General features: G+C 45.0%; 1 protein-coding gene across 5 annotated transcripts in view; it reads left to right on the forward strand.

Moving 5' to 3' along the window:
* Positions 1–19,161, forward strand: part of qsm (Zona pelucida superfamily protein qsm) — a 304,012-nt gene that overhangs the window by 201,944 nt on the left and 82,907 nt on the right. The window contains exon 1 of one of the 5 annotated variants that reach the window (XM_084606243.1): positions 16,283–16,301. The exons of the other annotated variants lie outside the window; for them this stretch is intronic. The gene's annotated coding sequence lies outside the window, so the exon portion shown is untranslated. Of the gene's footprint in view, positions 1–16,282; positions 16,302–19,161 lie in introns of those variants that run through there. 5 annotated transcript variants of the gene reach the window in all.

Genomic DNA, 19,161 nt, shown 5'->3' on the forward strand with positions numbered 1-19,161 from the left:
GACAGCGGAAGAAGGTTCTTGGAAATATATTGAAAATTGAGAACGGCGGAGTTGAAGGCAAGAAGAAAAAGTCGTGGAGAGCGTCACAATCTACGCTCGAAAGAACTCCGGCCTCTTGACTGGGTCACATGCAGTGGCATCAAGGGGGCGTGTGCTCGAGGAACATTGATTTTTGGTTAAGAAGAGATCCCTTTCATGCTTGCGAGCTGCAGCCGCGGCGTAAAACTTCAGCTATGTCTAGAATTATTCAAGTTTGAGTTCATTTAGAATTTGTGGAGCACTACGAAAACTTTTGAACAGCCCAAGCCTTAGTCTGTTTATGAACTGTGTGGTATAATTATCTGCCCAATCATGAAAATAGTTCACGGTCCTGTACATTTACTCTCATTGTGTATCCACTGCTTCAGTGTATTGAAAAGCGCTCTAAGTGGCATAGGCACCGCAGTATTAAGTAAGAACTGAAATGTTTTTAGAGTGGCCTAATTATTTGTTAGTTTCTATATGGTAGTTTAGTTGTACAGAAATTATCGGGTCAGTTTAATGGGTTAAGAGGTTAATTTCACTCTGAAACAAAATTGTAGCAATACTTTCTTGTGAGCGAGTACAATTTTTTTCACCTAAATGGAAGAAACATGGAAACCAAGGAAAATGTTTCAAACTAAATTGAGGGGGAGGCAGATAAATAGTAAAAAAGGGCAGACACAATTTCAAGAGACTGAAAGCGTGCAGAGTGGATCAGGCCGTAAGTGCGTGTTAACCACATTCTAGTCTACCTCAGTGAGGTGAAATGGGCATGCGTAGGGCATGTAATGCGAAGTCAAGATCATCGGTGGTCTTTGTGAGTAACTGAATGGATTCCAAGGGAAGGTAGCAAACATGGCAAGGGCGGTCGGAAGTTTGCAGATTGGACAATTTAAGAGGAAACGCAGTTGTTGCTGGCCCAAAACTGGGCTACTATAGAAGGTCATGGACATTTTCCGCGGTGTAACTGTGATATATATATATATATATATATATATATATATATATATATATATATATATATATATATATATATATATATATATATATATATATATATATATATATATATATATATATATTTACGGTGCGCAATATCTAGATGACGACGACGCACTGGTGGTGTGTTGTGAAGAAGACGACGCTCAGGCTGAGCTGGGTTCGTGCTGGTGGTGTGTGCTTCTGAGAATTATCTTGCGTTTACCGCTGTGTAAGTTTCCCTTAACATTTGGTGGAGGTGCTGGGTCAGTTTCCCTTAACAATATATATATTGTTTCGTGGCAGGAGGCGTTCTCGTCTCGTAAAACACTGATACACTCATACCGCGCTAGACACAAGCACAGGGCGCACTGGACGTCAACACCCTGACCGCGTGGCGATGCGAGGCCCCCTAATTGTAAACTAACCAAATCAAGGGGCCTAATTTTAGCATGTATGCGGATGATATCAACCTCTGAATTAACCAGGGGAGAGATGCGAGCACGGAGGAACGTCTGCAGTCAGCGATAAGACATGATTGTCCATTACGCGAATGAAAGGGGACTTTCATGCTCACCGCAAATATCGGAGTTGTTCGCATATAACCCAAACTACTTCCGCTGCAAGAATAGCGGGGAGTTTCATATTCAGCATATTGGCAGCAAACCGTTGCCAAAAGTAGACGAGGTCAGGATCCTGGGGATGTTCATCAAAACTCACGGGCATGACGGAGAAGTCCTGAAGAAATTAGTTACGCGATGCAAACCCCCGGGCTCTTGAGAAGGGTCGCAACTAAAGGAAGAGGCATCAAGGAGAGAAAGGTACTAAAACTAACCCAGGCGTACGTAATAAACAGAATCGGTTACGCCACAACCTACTTCGACATCAAGGCCAGAGAAAAGGAGAAATTCGACTGTCTGATCCAATTTGCTTCAGAAGGCGCTAGGGCTGCCAATGGGCACCAATAGAGCGAACGACTGCTCGGACTCGAGGTGCACAACATGTGGGTAGAATTGACGGAGGCAGCGCGAGTCTCCCAGTTAGAGTGACTAATCGCGACCGAGACGGGCAGGGTGATCCTTGCAAAAGTAGGACTAAACCCAGACAGGAATCCAAAAAAGGGTCACAATTAGTGGAGACAGTAGGAACGACTCGGTAGCACCCCCCTTCCCCAAAAACATGCATCCAGAATTTAACTTCGAAAAAGGGCCAAAAGGAGCCGAACCTCTAGAGCGATGGTGCGAAAACATGAAAGCGAAGGAAGTAATCTATGTCGATGCGTTGAGTGGCAGAACAGGTTCGCCGGTAGCCTCGGTAGTCGATGGCCGGGGGGCGTCGGTATCCGAAGCAGCCATCAGAGGCCGCAACATAGAGACTGCGGAGGAAGTTGCGATAGCGATAGCTTGCGTAGGAACGGAAGCCAAGTTCATAATTAGAGACAGCAAAACTGCCATCAAAAATTTTGGAAAGGCGAGGATATCGCCGGAGGCCACCAAAAGTTTCACCCAAACAACGCTGAATAGAAACATTTAGTTAATTTGGACACCCGCTCACGCTGCCGTCCCTAATCACGAGCTAGCCAAGCTTTCTACTTCCGGGTAGACGTCGAGCCCCCGGACACTGGGCTACGATGAGCGTCTGCAAAATTACGGGTAAATCATCGACCACTATAAATTGGGACGTAGACTGGTATCCCCGTCATGTGTTAGCCTAAATAATAGAGAAACTGTCACGTGGAGGCGGCAACAAACTTGTACCTTTATGAACCCTGTCTGGGAGTCTCACTCGGTACCATAACTTAGGTACAATGATCAGTGCAAACACTGTGGGAAGAGAGGGACCTTCGACCACATAATTTGGGAGTGCCTACAATCTCCAGGGATAGCACAAAATATTACAAGTAGAGAAGCCTAAGATACCCTGCTGCGAAGCACGGACCCTGCGATACAGCGGCGCACCGTCCATCTGGTGGAAGAAGCCGCAACAAGCCAAGAGTTACCTGCCAGCCTCTAATCCGCGGACGCACGACTCCCTGTCTTCCCCAGCATGCGAGCCGGGGGCGGGAAAGAGAAATTTGCCAATGGAAACAAAAGTTGTCCAACCGACAGACCGACCGACCAGCTGAGTCGGATTCGGGCCCCGAGCGCGCGCCTTAAACACACACACACACACACACACACACACACACACACACACACACACACACACACACACACACACACACACACACACACACACACACACACACACACACACACACACACACACACACACACACACACACACACACACACACACACACACACACACACACACACACACACACACACACACACACACACACACACACACACACACACACACACACACACACACACACACACACACACACACACACACACACACACACACACACACACACACACACACACACACACACACACACACACACACACACACACACACACACACACACACACACACACACACACACACACACACACACACACACACACACACACACACACACACACACACACACACACACACACACACACACACACACACACACACACACACACACACACACACACACACACACACACACACACACACACACACACACACACACACACACACACACACACACACACACACACACACACACACACACACACACACACACACACACACACACACACACACACACACACACACACACACACACACACACACACACACACACACACACACACACACACACACACACACACACACACACACACACACACACACACACACACACACACACACACACACACACACACACACACACACACACACACACACACACACACACACACACACACACACACACACACACACACACACACACACACACACACACACACACACACACACACACACACACACACACACACACACACACACACACACACACACACACACACACACACACACACACACACACACACACACACACACACACACACACACACACACACACACACACACACACACACACACACACACACACACACACACACACACACACACACACACACACACACACACACACACACACACACACACACACACACACACACACACACACACACACACACACACACACACACACACACACACACACACACACACACACACACACACACACACACACACACACACACACACACACACACACACACACACACACACACACACACACACACACACGGATAATAAAGTTTACCGCAGGAAAATATACAGTCATGAGAACCCTGTCAAGCCATGTCCATAAATTCATGCGCTGATGAGAATGAGCAACGCTCAGTCGTAAGGTTGCCATGCAGGTAATTCCCTCGTGTTTGTATTCTGTGACTGCTTTCCGGAGTGATTATTACTTGTTTCGTGCTGGTTATTTCTGCGAAGCGCCACAGGACGCTGCTATTCGGGAAGGGGCTTAGTGCGCTCAACCTTCTCCTGTTTCACTGCAAGGAATAAAACACCTGCATGAGCCGTGCCAGACTGCACCGTATTACATTGTGCTACGCAAGGGAAGGAAGGAGCCTCTGCGCGATATTGCCTTCGCTGCGCTGACTGTAACGGGAAAACGTGAAGTGGCCGCATGAATGAAGGCGGAAAGCTGCGCAAGTGATGAGAGCGGCAAAGAGAACAGTTTCTAGTCTTCCTTGCTCCGCCGATTTCACTCTTTTAAATGATTTTCTTGCCACCCCCGGTTCGCGCTCGTCTTCATTTGCATTCTACAGCCGCGCAAGCGATGGCGACGCGAAGTCGACTCACTCTGGCGCCAGATAACGTTGAAGGCGTCCTCTAATATATGCGCTCTGGGCTGCAATTTTTCGGCCATATTCGATATTTTCTTTTTTTTTTTCCTCCGAGCCTCCGTCGCGTTTTATAGCACGCCATCTGACGCTGATGGGATAGCCGTTTCGCTGCTGTTGCTGTTCCTTTTTGCTTCGGAGGTCTTTACTCTTAAGGGAGACACAGCATGCACACCCAACAGCCCTTGAGTATCAACCTGCGCCCTGGAAAAATTCCACTTTAGATTCTTCTCCGTATTGCCCGCTACTCGTTCCTTTCCTCTAGCTCGCTGACGAATCAATTTTTATAATTCGCTCCTGATAAACATAGAGCGCGTCTGGCGCGTTATAGCACGACTTTCGTATGTGTCTTAAAACACAACTGTAGCAAGCAAGAAAGCAATTTTTAAAACACGGGAAGTAGAAAGAGCATTTTTTCTTATTTTTCGGAGACGGAAATCGATTCCACAATTAGTAAACCGGAAGTAATCTTACAGGCGTTCCGACGGTAACGAAATAAATAGAGCACCAGAAGCAATAAAGTGGTAGGAGCAGCTGAGGAAGGTCAGACAAATGCTGATTAAAAAATGCTGTAGATGCCCCGCTAGAAAAACAGGCCTCCCGTATACACAATGCCTTATAACCTTGAGTATCGAGATCTTGGAAGAACGATAACATTCTCTTTATTCATATGGCGGCAGGGGGGCTAACGAAAAGGACTCAGCTTAAATTGCGCAGATATCAGAGGGCTATGAAACGAAAAATGGCAAGCTCTCGTTCAAACCGAGAATAATCTCAAAGTATGTGCCCAATAGTTTCATTACATTTCTCATTGCGATGAGATGTCAGTATGCATTAGTACACGCCACTCCCAGCCACAAGTGGCACAACATCGTAGCATCACGGCGGAGGGCGCCGACTGGCATTCGCTGTTCAAATAAGGGGTCAAACTGATGCGAACGTGATGTCCAGCCTTCACAGAGGTCGATAACGACTGTCATTTCGGGCAATCAGCAGAAGGTGTCTTGCTGAGTCGCATCTTAGCGGTGGAATCAGGACAACGCTGGCTGTATTGAGAGTCTATGGAGCATCATCATCAGCTAATACGTTGACAGCAATACCACTACGACCTGTTAGCCACTACGACCTGTTAGCAATACCACTACGACCTGTTAGCCATGTGACCCGCGTCTATTGTGTGGTGATGCAGATATCTTACCTCCACTACAAGTCTGCTCAAGAAAACTTGGAGACGTTGTAGGGCAGCTTTACTGTCACAGAAGACAACCCACTTATGAGGTGTTTGTTCAGAAATACAGTTTACAACCGCAAAATGTGTTACCAAGTCTGCCCCAGTAGAGGTTGCCGCATGTAAAATTAGTTGGTTAATCTCAGCGTGTCTTGCAGGAATGACCACGGTGCAAGCAGAACTAGTTGAGGTTACCGAACCATCCGTATAGACGTAATTTCGGTCGCAATATTCAAAGTGTAGCATGGACAGTGTTAGTCGCTTATGAACGGGCGTTGATAAATTAGATCCATTCGCCATCCTGGCTATAGCAAGGCGCCCTCATGGGAACCGAAGGCACCACAGTGGAGAGGCAGGTCGTGCTGCCGGGGTGAACTGTTTTGGGATGGACGACTGTTGCGTTGTTATCACTTTTGCAAAGGCAGAATGTGGTTTCTGCAGAGACACAGGTGCTAAATGATGACCTGGAGTTCTTGAAATATGATGTGCATTTATTCTCAATGAGCCTAGAACAATGTACGTCGGAAGCGGGTTGTCTTTGACGAGTACAATGCTTCCCAATGTTGATGTGCTTCGTTGGAGACTGAGGCATGTGCAAAAGGCTTGACCGCTGGACTGTCTGGAGTGCACGCAAATTAGTCTTGCATGGTTTTGAATATAAGGGTATATTTTGTTGCAAGAATACGAAAAGCAAAGCGACCATGTGCTGTGCGATGTCAGGGCACGGTAAAGAACTCCAGGTGGTCGAAATTTCCGGAGTCCTCCACTACGACGTCTCTCATAGCCTGAGTTGCTTTGGGACGTTAAACCCCGCAAACCAACCAAACCAGCAAGAATCCCCAAAGCAATGCTCTTTACAACTCCGGCATTGACTGAACTGGCGAGCGGCATGATTTTTCGCCAAGAAATTGGATTTGAGGCAAAAAATCGGAGTGAATCGATAGGTGCTAGATTTTTCTTTCTGTAGGATGCAATGTGGGCTGTATGATAGATTGTGGTCTATCAGAATTCCTAGGAAACGATGAGTTTTGTTGTAAGAAATGTTATGACCGTTGATGCATACCGGATATTGATTCATAGGTTTGTGTGTAAATGCCACTAGCGCGCACTTTTGAGACGAAGATCAGACGAAGTTAGTGTTACTGCCCGTTGAAGTCTTGCACGTACCTGGAGACGCGTCACAGAGGAGGCCCAAATGCAGATGTCATCAGCGTACAACAATATCTGGACGGTGGAAAGGAGGTTCTCTGGGAGAGAGGTTCTCTTGGAGGGCGATAAGTGTTAGATTAAAGAAAGTAGGGCTAAGCACACCACCCTGGGGCGCACAACGGTGGGTACAATACTCTGGAGTTGAGCCATCTTCGTACTGAATAAAAAATATTTTGCTCAGATAGCTCTCTATCCACGCAAACATTCGACCACCATTGCCCACAGGTTCCAGCGCATAAAGGATGACTTCATGGGCGACGTTGTCGTAGGCTCCTTTTACACCAAGAGTGCCACCGACAGGCGTCAGAATAATTCCCTCCATGACCTTTCCTACGCAACTGGCCAACACTATTGGCTTGTACGATGCGATGTCTGGTGGAGGTTTACCTGGTTTTAGTAGAGGTATCAGTATATAAAAGAGCAGCATATATCATGTACCGGAAGTTTTCTGCCTGTATGCTTTACTTTAAAAAAAGAAAAAGCTGAGGACTATATAGTGTAAATTTGTCAGGGCTCAAGAGTGTCGCACCCAATAAAAAGCGGCGTTGGACATGACGGTGCACTTGTGGCATTGTAGATCATCAATAATGCCACATTGGTATCTCAAACAATACTGAAGGCGCTAATAGGCAGATAAGCGAGCACGTTTAAGTTGTACAGATCTGGTAAACAGCACAAACCCACAACGGGCGAAGAGAGGGAAGACGAGACACAGCGCCCCTGTCTCATTTTCTCTTCCTTCGTCCTGTGTCCTGTGCTATATTCCATCCCTGAAGAACAAAGGAATAGCTCAAAATTTGTTAGCTTGTACATCAGCTGAAGTGATATGCTTGAGTTGTGCGCACGGCTCCTGCTTGAGTTTTTTTGTCTTTTGTAGTTTCTGTTATTATGTATTATCTAGATAAGCCATAAATTAGTTTGCTTCTCTATAAACAAAAAAAAAAAAAAGACGACTAATGCATATAACATCGAAGATAAATTCGAGCAAGTGGTTTCCTTATCACATAGAATTATCAGCGAATGTCCGCGGCTCACTGAAATAAAACGCGCGCACCATCAAGCCTCATTTGGCGTGCTTTCTCAGCGCTTGAATTACTACGTTCGTACAGCTCTTCTGAGGTACGCAGGAACGTTTCTGGAATCTTTTAGAGCTTCTGAATTACTCTGGCATACACAAGCACGATGTTTGGTTCCTGCACGAAGCGAACACTGCCAGCGCCAGATGGTGCATTATCATTTCCTGTCACGCCGCCATGTCACAGCACTTGCTGCTCAGACTCCCGGTCCGAGACACTCTCTCCGGACCCTTTTTCCCGACGCCTTTCCTATTATTTTGGTAACGTCATTCAGTGAGACGAAGAAACCGAAAATAGCCATGGTAGCCAAAACGCAATTCAATTGAATGTTTCCTACGTTTTTCTTGGCTTCCGAGCCTACTTCCTTGCAAGGTTTCAGGGAAGCCGTTAAGATCACAGCTGATAACCTGTTAAACGCGGGAGGGGGTTCTGGTGTAAAATGGGATGTCCTTTAAAGTCCTTTAGACGAGTACAGATGGCGGTTTTCCCTTCCACAAACCGCTGTAATCCAAGCCAATAAACTGTCACCTTTCTCAGCTCAGCAATAAATATTGATAGTGTTCTGCGAGATGTTCGTGTTCTTTGACATAGTGTCTAGTAGAACGCCTCTCGCATTGTGCAGAAAACACAGCAACCTTGGAATATGAATAATGAGAGCTGAAGGGGGAGGAGGAGAAAAGGAGGGCGGAAGGCAGGGTGCGACAATTAAATTACTGCACCCAGAGTTGCAAAGACTGAAGTTCGTGATCACGGGGAAGTGTATCTTAAACGAATATTGAAATGTTAGCAGCGTGAAAGTAGATATCACTTTTCTCAAGAATTAGACATTCTTGTTTCGTCATCCTACCTTATTGCTAGATAAATAAGTGAAATGCACATTAGGTATCATGACTGACTCGGAGAGTACTGGATGGTAGATGCAACTAATTTTTCTTTCGGAATAAATCCATGGTAGTCTCGTAAGATTAGGCGACTAGTGCATCGACTGCTTCTTCCTTTCAGGCATTTATTGACCCTTCCATTATGAACCAGATCGCGAACTGCTGTTTACATTGATAAGTTTGCTTGGAATTAATGGTATTAGATGGGTTACACATGAAAACTATGAAATATCAGAAGATAATATTTAAGATTTTTTTTACGCTATAGGTGCAGAGTAGATTCATATTTAAGGAATTAATACTCATTAGCACTCGCAGGAGAGAAGTCACGTTGTTACAAAGGAGAATTCTACTTATTCGTCACAAACTTTACAGCTGATAAGTTCGTCCTAATCTGATCTTCTGACCCGGGATCACCGCCTGTCCGGCGCAGTCGCTCTACCAGCCGATTTAGCTAAGGCGGCTAGGAGATCAGTGGCAAGGCGAGAGCGGATTCATCAGCAACTCGAAGTGGGAATGATGTTGCTATAGTAATGAGGGGACTCTTCTAAGGTAGAGTACGTTGCAAATCCACTTCGAGTTGCTGATAAATTCACTCTCGCCTTCTCACTGATGTATCGGTCATTCTGGTTTGTTCTGTTAGGTCAGGATACAGCGAAGAACCCGGCCAGGTGGCAGTATCTGGTTTTAAGCCTGGATGGGATGCATTTTTCAATTTCTCTGAAAGCTTTATAGCTTTCGTGTGTAACCGTGTGGCGGCTAATAAGAGAGTAATGTATCATTGCGACCTATTTAACAATTTTCAAGAATCAACTTTCAGTCGTAGGTGCTTGGGCTATAAATGGGGAGTGGCAAGACTAGTTTATGCTGTAGAGACAGAAAATCAGGCTTACCGGCTCAGCTTTAGATATATTTGCATTGGGTCCGCGTCAGTGACTGCTGCATACGTAGAGAGCTTTCTTGCAACCCTATTAGCCACATTAATAAGCTTGGGAGCCAAATATATCTACAACGGCCGCAATGAGAGCGGTGCCTTATTATCTATACGACCTTGCGGTGGCGAAACATTGTGACGTGCCAGTGATAATGAGGCATACATAAAAGGAAACCATGCAGCTACACCTACTTGTAATATTATAAACAAAATCTGCTTAGCTAAGAGCGCAACAACAGCGACTTCAGTTCAGCGTAAAAAAAGAACTGAAAAGGGAACATATTTGAATAAGATATGGCAAATAGCTGTTTAGGGAATTTCCAGGTTATGTTTTGCCGGCCTAGCTGAGTGGGAGGAGTTGGGCAGAAAGCGGTAGAGTGATGATGAATTGGAAATTTAGATTTCTGTTTTGAGATACTGTAGTCATCCAGAACAGCCATTAGTTTCAACAATCTGCCCCGCGTCTATGTTTTTGGAGGCTTTGTGACAAAGACGAAACCATTGATATTTAAAAGAAGGCAAGATGCCTTGCTTATTGTGCAGTTATTTAGTGATATGAATGCTTGCGTTTGCCGCACCTGGTTACACGCTCAGTGTCAAATTCGTCATGCTTAGTCTTCAGTCATCTGCGACCAGAAACGTTATTCCCAGCATTTATCTCTTGACTTTGTTACATCGTTTTTCATGTGCTGTAATTAGGAGCGCTGAAAAGCCTGTACTCGTTTTTGAAGTCTGCCACACTTTTTTAATCGCTGACCCGACTGATCGTGAATTATCTGCAGCGAATCACAGAAAGAATGCTTAGGCTTCAACCGGGACCTGTCTATGGCGTTCATTGTTTTCGTCGATAATCCTCTGCAACAGGATACTAACGATTTAAATAGACTCGCAGAAGTGAATATAAGGCGGGCGCTTGATAATTTTGCAGTGATTACAAACTTTTCATATCGCCTCCCAACTTTTCGTATTTCTTCCTTACCCTCTTTTGGTTTCGACACGACACTGTCGCGAAGGGTTGATTGGTCTAGGGAGCCAGGGACTCCCCGAACAATGGCGCCAAGAAACTAGTAATGCTTCATTTGCGCGAGACGAGATTAACATTTTGCTGTCTTTTTTTTTGTTTTTAAATAAAGGGTACTCATATCCCATAGGAGAAGCAAGCTGGCCATGCTTCATCAAGAACCTTTCACTGCCGCCTTGTTGACTCCCCATTGTTGCATCACAGAGCCTTCGTTTTCTCTCGCCGCCACGAAATTTCAATTCCCTTTGGCTGTCTCTGCCGTCATTGCAGGGATTGTGACTCTTTGTTACTCCAGATGCCAAAAGAATCACGGAATGCGGGATGGCTTTATTTGCTCGATGTTTATTCTTCCCTCGCATAGCTGCCCTGTTTACGAAGTACAAGTTCGCAATTTCTGGGCTCCTAAGGATTTCACCGTAAAGGCTTTTTGGGAGGCAGGAATAGAGGAGGGAAAAAACAGAAGTGGAAAACTGGAAGTGCGAGTTCGGACATGCTTGTGGCTGCGTGTCGCACTAGCTGCTCCCTCGAAGTTACTTGGAAGAGAGGAATAGAGTCTGCTTTTTTCTTTTCCATGGGACTTAGAGGAAAATGAAGAAAGGGAATAGGGATTGAGGAATGGATGCGACAGTTAAAGCTTGGGTAGGCGGAAACTCTTGGCGAACGCAAGCACGTGTGGAGAGGCGGGCAGGCATGCGCGCTGAGCCGGGACCGACCTTTTTTTAACGAGTTTCGCACCCTGAGCTTGTAGATTTCCCAGGAGTCGAGGGAGAAATGAAAAAAAAAAAAAAGGGCGAATAGGGTGGGAGTAGTGTGTGCGTGAGAAGGAGGGGAGGGGGGAGGAAAATGGAAGAAAAAAGTTTTCGGAGCAAATCGCTAGGCGTGAAGCCGGCTTGGGGAGAAGCCGGGCGCTCCGTCCCATGCGTCTTGGATGGTCGCGCAGCATCTCAGCGTATATAGCGTACGTTTCCTGCGCGCCGCCGACCCCCGGGAAACACAACGGCGTCGTTTCCTGTTTAAAATTGAATTCCGCGGTGGCCCTGGATGCTACGTTGTCCCTCGCAGAGGACAGGAGATGGAAGGAGGGATACAGGGAGCGCACTCAGTTCCACCCGCGTGCCCAGCGGCACAGCCACTTGTGACGCCACATTCTTCTTTCTAGGGCTTTTGCTTTGTCTTCTCTCTTGGCACACCTCGCTCGTTCGCTCCTTTGCTGGGCCCAGTGGGAAGTCGCGCCTGGTCTGTTGCCTTCTACGGTTCCCTATGTTGCTGTCGATCGGTGAAGTGTGCGGTGGTTGCTTCTTGGGGCGTCTAGGTGCTGCCCGCTCTTCCGCTTTCTAGAAGTATCTGTCGCTCTGTGTGTTTGCTTGGGAGGATCCAATCTACACAACCAATTTCTTTAGGTTTATCTGTCTCGGCCAGTAGCCGTGAGCGAGTCTAATGCCTCTAGAGAATGTGCGCCACGACCGCGCAGGGCTTTATGCCAGTTGTTGCGCGTCGGCCATGTTTCTAGTCCGTATGCCTCCCTGGGGACAGTCGGCCGGTCACTTCGAGAGGAGGACACAGCGCTTTCGCGGAGCCTCGTTCTTCACGCGATATCTCGTTTGCTGCCTTCGGGTCGTTTCACAGCGGATAGGTTCTGTTTTATGCGAGTCCTAGTTCCCGTCCGAAGCTCAGTTCTACTTATTCCGTGCTCGCCGGGACCACCTGCTCTTGTGGGCAGGAAAAAAGGTCGTTACGACATGTCTGGATACTTTTCTTCGCACTGCGTCACGTGTTAACTGAGCAGAGTCAGTCATTTCTACTGGCTTTTGCAATAACCTTTCATTAAGCTTCGAACAGCAGATATGTTGTTCTGCTGCCCCTGCCACGGTCGCTCCTCTGCTATTGTATGCGATACCATTATTTTAGTGGATCATTCGTTTCGGAAGAGTCCCGCTACTCGATTATTACAGTCATCTAATAACTCGTGTTCCGCTGTCATGCTATGGGCGGTCCTTGGCCGGTAAAAAGTTTTATTTTGATCATGCTGTTGTAAAAGAGGCGTGCATTATAATCTGAAGGTTGGGGTTTAAATGTTTTTGTTTTCAATTTTTGTTTCAAGCATGTTTATCCCAGTGTACCGATCGCATATTTAATTTTATTCTTAATTTAGTAAATATTTTTTTATGCTGCATTCTCTCTACACTTCATCAACCCCTTCCATATCGCAGATTACAATGGCAGCGCAGTTCCATTGATGGCTAATTTAGTTCTTTGTCGAAGAGCTTCTCTTTGTTTATTTCTCGTCATGGGCAAAATAGAGGAGGGTTCTTCAGTTCAAGCAAGACTTAGACATTTCTCCGAACACAGTTGTAGCTGGATAACCCTATTGATCACAATGAAGCGATCAAGGTCCGGTGATCAATATCAACTGCGGTAGGCTTTAGCGACCTTGTCCTGTCGTTCTAAGTTGATTTATGCTCCTAGTTAAATTCATTTCGCCTTTGCCTACACTTCCTTTATGGAGACAGCCATTTCCGTGAAGCAAAATAGGTAATTACTGTGTTGGCTGACGACGTCCGGTTGCTGATCCGGAGGCAATGAGCTTGATTTCTGGCAAAAGCGGCCGCATTTAGGCGAATGCGGAAAACATTCTCAGAGCTTGATTTCTGGCGGGAAAATTTTGGATGCCTCAATGCACACTAAGAAGCCCTAAAGTGTACAAAATTAGGCAGAGCTGTTTACTACTACGCCCATCGAAGTCCACATTTTCTATTGTTGCGTGGCGCAGCGTTGGTTGAAGCGGAATAAGTAGGTCTTGCTTTCTCTTACGCATTGCTCAAATAACAAACTGTGCAAAAAAAAAAAACAAAACAAAAAAAACAAAGCCCTCGCTAAGGAAACAACTCTGCTGTATGATTTCGATCGGTCGTTCTCATGGGAATCAGTTCCCAATTATGGATAAAAGAAGTTTTGTAGCCAAAAAAAACCCGAGTTCTGAATTGCATTGCGTACATATCACTAGGTCATGACCCTAATGTCGCGTCGAAACGCGCGGAAAGGCGCTAAAATCACGTTTTGCTTTCAAATTTTCTTCTTTTTGTACATTCCCCTCCTTTTAGGTTGGTTTTCGAGTTTGTGCGTGCGTTTGTAAACGTTTACGTTTTGTTTGGAATTGTGAAATTACTTAAAAAAAAAGCAGTTGCCAGGATGATTAATATTTCGTCTAAGTGCTTTGAGAAGTGTGCAGGCGCTTTCATAAAGAGAATGAAGACAGCTAGAGTAGCACTGGTTTTCGCATACCTTCTTTGTTTCATGCCAGCTTCGTGCTGTGATTAAAGTCGCATGATGGAGCTCAGCTTTGGAAAAAGGGACTCTTAGCTTCTCTTTACGTTGCAGCGGCTTCCTTGTAGAGTATTGTCGTTTTCTGTTCCTAATTTTGAATACAGACGGGAAATTTATTATTAGAGCGGAGTTACTATAAATTCATTTGTTTCATTCTCAACGTTGAACGCTCTAAAGATTGTGTGTATATTGATGGTTATCTGCTACTGACTACCCTACGTAATATAGATTTACTTCACAGGACTGCTCTGAATGCAACACTGAAGCAATGAGAAAACGTACAAGACAGAAAATTTGTTTACCGCAGTGCTTAGAATGTCTGCCGGGGCATCTTACGCGATTGTTTAGACAACTTGTTCGATCTCAAAGGCATCGCCATTCCTGTAAACAGAATAAAAAAAAAATACGTTTTGGGAAAAATAAGTAGTTCAATAAAATGAACTCATCACCATTGGGGTTTGGAATAAGGCCTTCTCTATGCCAGGCGGGCACGCGGCGGCCGTTTTTCTAAACATAGTTTTAATACTAGGAACTAATATTTTATATACATAAACTTTGTAGAAACTATGAGCAGAGCAATGTAAAATCAACGCGGAGACAGAGCGGGAGACAAATAAGATGTCATACATTAGCAACTATAGGCAGCGGGAAGCACAACATTACAGGGAGTACCAGTCCGGTTCGAATCAAAGTCTGGGCATACAATTCCCTTAAACGAATAATAATCATGTCGAAGTTGTCGCTTGCAGATGCAACATATTCGGAATTGCGGTCCATGCGCGTTTTCCAAAGACTGCATAGGCCAAGTACAAAGGGCATGTCTAAAGGATCACCAACAAATGCCAGTGCTGTGCATTGAAATCTGCTGTGTCAAATTAAACCACTTTTTCAATGTTCATTGCAAAATATCACAAAAGAACATCTCATATCTACAACTGATGAAACAACATTAAATTCTGTCTGAAATATCACAGAGGCAGCAATTTACCGCAGACACAAAAATGACCTTTCTCTCTAACTGTGTTTTAACGAACAATGTATCAGTGTGCAGCTTACGGATGAGGTCTTTGTTCATGGTGAGAAGGGTCGACGGTACCAAATGTGTATACGGAGTACCTATAGTGAACAGTTTTATAGTGCGCGTGAGTTCCTAATGATTGTTTGGAGAGTGTACTCACGTTAGAGTAATAATGATTTTAAAAATGTTTTAAATCTCAACAATCAAAATTAAAGAAAAAACATTTGTGGAATGAAAAGGCGGTGTCAAAGATGCTATTGCTTCTATTCTTAAAGTCAAGCTGAAAACTTCTCATAATATTTAGTATTGTTACTTATACAGAGGGTGAATATTACACTGAGAGCACCATAGAGGGCTTCCTCAAGGTTAAATACCTTGTGCCCGGCTATTTTTGCAAAAGATGCATCTGTCCAATTAGGTATCATCCCCATCACAGTTGTTGAGATTGCTATTCAGCCGCGTTCTAAAGTGGCAGTAATTTTTTACTTGAGGGTCCCGATGAGCGATAACGTCATATTCTTGACCACACCCACATGGAAGCGGGACGAGAAGAGAAATACAGTGGAGTTGAGGATAACTTATAACCTGTTCGTCCTAGTCTGTGGCTGCGAATAAGGATGTGAACAAATCAATACTACCATGACAAACAACGCTTTCATATCTGACAGATGCTTGTTTCCTTTCTGTTGCAGGTGAGTGCACATTTTCTGTCAATTGGAGACCCTCCTGAGGTCCTCACCTAGCGGTAAGATCATTGCCCCTGCATTATTATACCATATTATGCAACTGCGCAATTAAAATGAGGAGTTATTCTTCCTCTGCGCTCTTTCGGAGCGTATCGAAAATTCTCGTATGAGTGACAGCTCGAACGCAAAGAATTAACTGCGCAATACTGTAGTTCTGGTGCAGGTCTGCAGTTACTTTTTGCCATGTCGGGTTCATTTGTTGATCGGGAGGGCTCGAGCAGAAAGGATAAAAAAGAACAAACAAAAACAAAACAAGCAAACTAAGTAACGAACGAAACAGATAAATAAAACTAAATGAATGAATAATTGGATGTACAAAGAAACACCGTGTCCTACGAGGTGCATACTGGTGCTGGGCGCGGAAGGAGTTCTAATTAAAAGAGAACACTTGGGAGGAAGACCAGCGTATATGTATAGACGTCAGCTTTTAGAGTGCATGCTCTAATACTTGGGGTGCAACTTCAGATTTCGCCTGTCTGGGTACGAATGACCTGTATCTAATTAGGTTTGGGTGTTTACGAAAAAGTAAGGCAGATGTTGCATCTTCATTCCTCCCCTCCAAATAAAAAAATAAAACCCAGAAGAGACATTAAAATGAAATGCTAAAGTCGCTATCGCGTCTGCTCTTAAGGCGAATCTTTAGTGCCCGTCTAATTCAAACCGTCATACCTTGTACAATCTAGCTGAACCAAGAAAAACCATGCTCAACAGAGCTTTCGCTCCGACAACTAGGTTTAAGGCGTGCTTAAACGACCGCCATTACTTTCTCATTGCTGTAGTTTCCCACACATCTCCATTTGCAATTTTATGAGTCCTCGGAATGGTTTTATCTTTCTTTCTTTTTTTTTTTTTGTCATCTCCGTGGTAGTAGCTGGTCCGTCAGGACGTATCAGCGGTATTTGCACTTCTTATTGTGCGAATGACGTAATAAGGCGCGGGACAGGAGAGAAAATAAGCTTCGACGTTGTCATTGATGTCAGGTGGCGTACCGTCTTTCTGCGGAGGCAAGCTCTTTGCAAATGAAGAACTTTCCGAGAGAAAACAATAACTCGAAGACACCACAAACAGCTGTCGAAAGCTGGCTGAGGCTTGCCGCTACGGGTTCTGTCTTCTAACTCCCCTTAATAGGATTATCGTGCCTTGTTTGAACATTTCTTTGCGTGTCACGGGAGCAGTAGGGGGTTTTGCTTCATGAATAATGCATGGCATCCAATCGCGACTTGGCAGAATTCAGTCCAATCGGTGCGAGCGCCCAGTTGGAAGGGCCAATTAATTAGGCTAATTATCATTTCGGGCGGTCAGCGTGGTTTTGTCTTTCCATGTGTACCTCTATTCGAGACCTCGCTCTCTATTTTTTCTCCGCTATTCTCGAATGTGTGGACCTTCTAACTCGTCGTATTTGCTGTTATAGCTTAGGCTATAGAAGCTTGTGTCTTAGGGAAATAGGGCCTTCGCAATTGTAAATTGTTCATGGCAACTGTTCTCTCCTCTTGCTGCTTAGCGTGCTTCTTGATTACGTTAGACTCATTCTTGTGAGCAGCGAAGCTTATTTGTTGTTGTTTGCATATATAAAGCAGTTTGTGATAAAATATTTTATTAGCCTAAAACACTATCGGGACGAAATATCATTAAGAATAGAGCAAATTGACGAAATATAACTTCCAGCTAACCTTCATGGAAGTAGTACAAGATAACCTCCTTGAAGTAGTAGTAGTAGTAATATTGCTCGCTGTAGTAGTAGTTAGGGCAGTAGTAGACTTAGTGGAGATATTAAGGCGATAGCCTTTAATGGGTCATGCTCGCGGACCGTGTCCGTCCGTCCGTACAACGCTTTCGTACGTGGGAAGTGGTAGATGGCAGCTGACATGGCCGAGCACTAACTGAACGTAGGGCTTCCTGACATTAAGTTTGACAGGAGCTGCCAACTCGGCCCTCTCTTTTAATATGGGAGGGTGATATCAGAATCAGCCTGCCAAGACCCTTGCATTCCCGTTATTCCCAGGCCACACAGGCACGTTCATACGGCTCGATTAAAGCGGGGCTTTATTCGTCGCGAAGGTGGGAGTGAAAACAGAGAGAAAGAGGTGTCATAGTGGAAGGCTTCAGTACACAGCCGCGATAAAGGCTTTCACCTCATCGCAGTTTAGTGATCCAAAGTGCCCCTAGAATTTATAGTTTTCGTAACTGTAGTGCCAGTAGCAGTGAGGAGGAATGGAAACAGTAACAGAAATGCTAGTATTATAATTGACAGTAGCAGTAGGAATAACAGTAGTAAGTTGAAGCTTTATATCAAGGCAGCCGTCAAAGCTGCAAGCCTGCAAGCACGCGACTGCAGTGCAAAAGGGATCGTGTTTTTATAGTTTAACAGTATGACGAACACTGTCGGACAGCCACGCAAGCACGTATGCAAGGAAGGCAAAAAAAAAAAAAAAATGCACACGTGTCAACATAACGACATAATGCACACAGACATGCCTCTGTGCTGTCGTGAGTTGTTTACTTCCAATTCTTTGCGTTTTGGACGTTTCAAGTGTGTGCGTTCTTAAAGTCCATCTGTATTTATTTATCTTGAACCCACACCTCCATATCGGCATCACAGGGGAAGCGATAATACGGCTAGCAGTACATTTAAAACGCTGTATATTTAACCATGAGTAAGGTACAGCTGACTTGCTATATTTCATAATGGCGGCATTAATACACTTGTGAGCAATGGAAACATATGTCACATTAAAGGAACGTCTACGCCCCGGTAGGTCCATGCGATAAACATTTTCGTAAATGAACTAAGAATGAGTAATATCTATAGTCACAAGCTGACAGAACATGACACCGAAAACCCAGAAGCTGCCCCGAAAT

This window comes from Amblyomma maculatum, chromosome 6, assembly GCF_055883805.1.
Source record: "Amblyomma maculatum isolate TAMU_Amacu chromosome 6, ASM5588380v1, whole genome shotgun sequence".
Classification (NCBI taxonomy): domain Eukaryota; kingdom Metazoa; phylum Arthropoda; class Arachnida; order Ixodida; family Ixodidae; genus Amblyomma; species Amblyomma maculatum.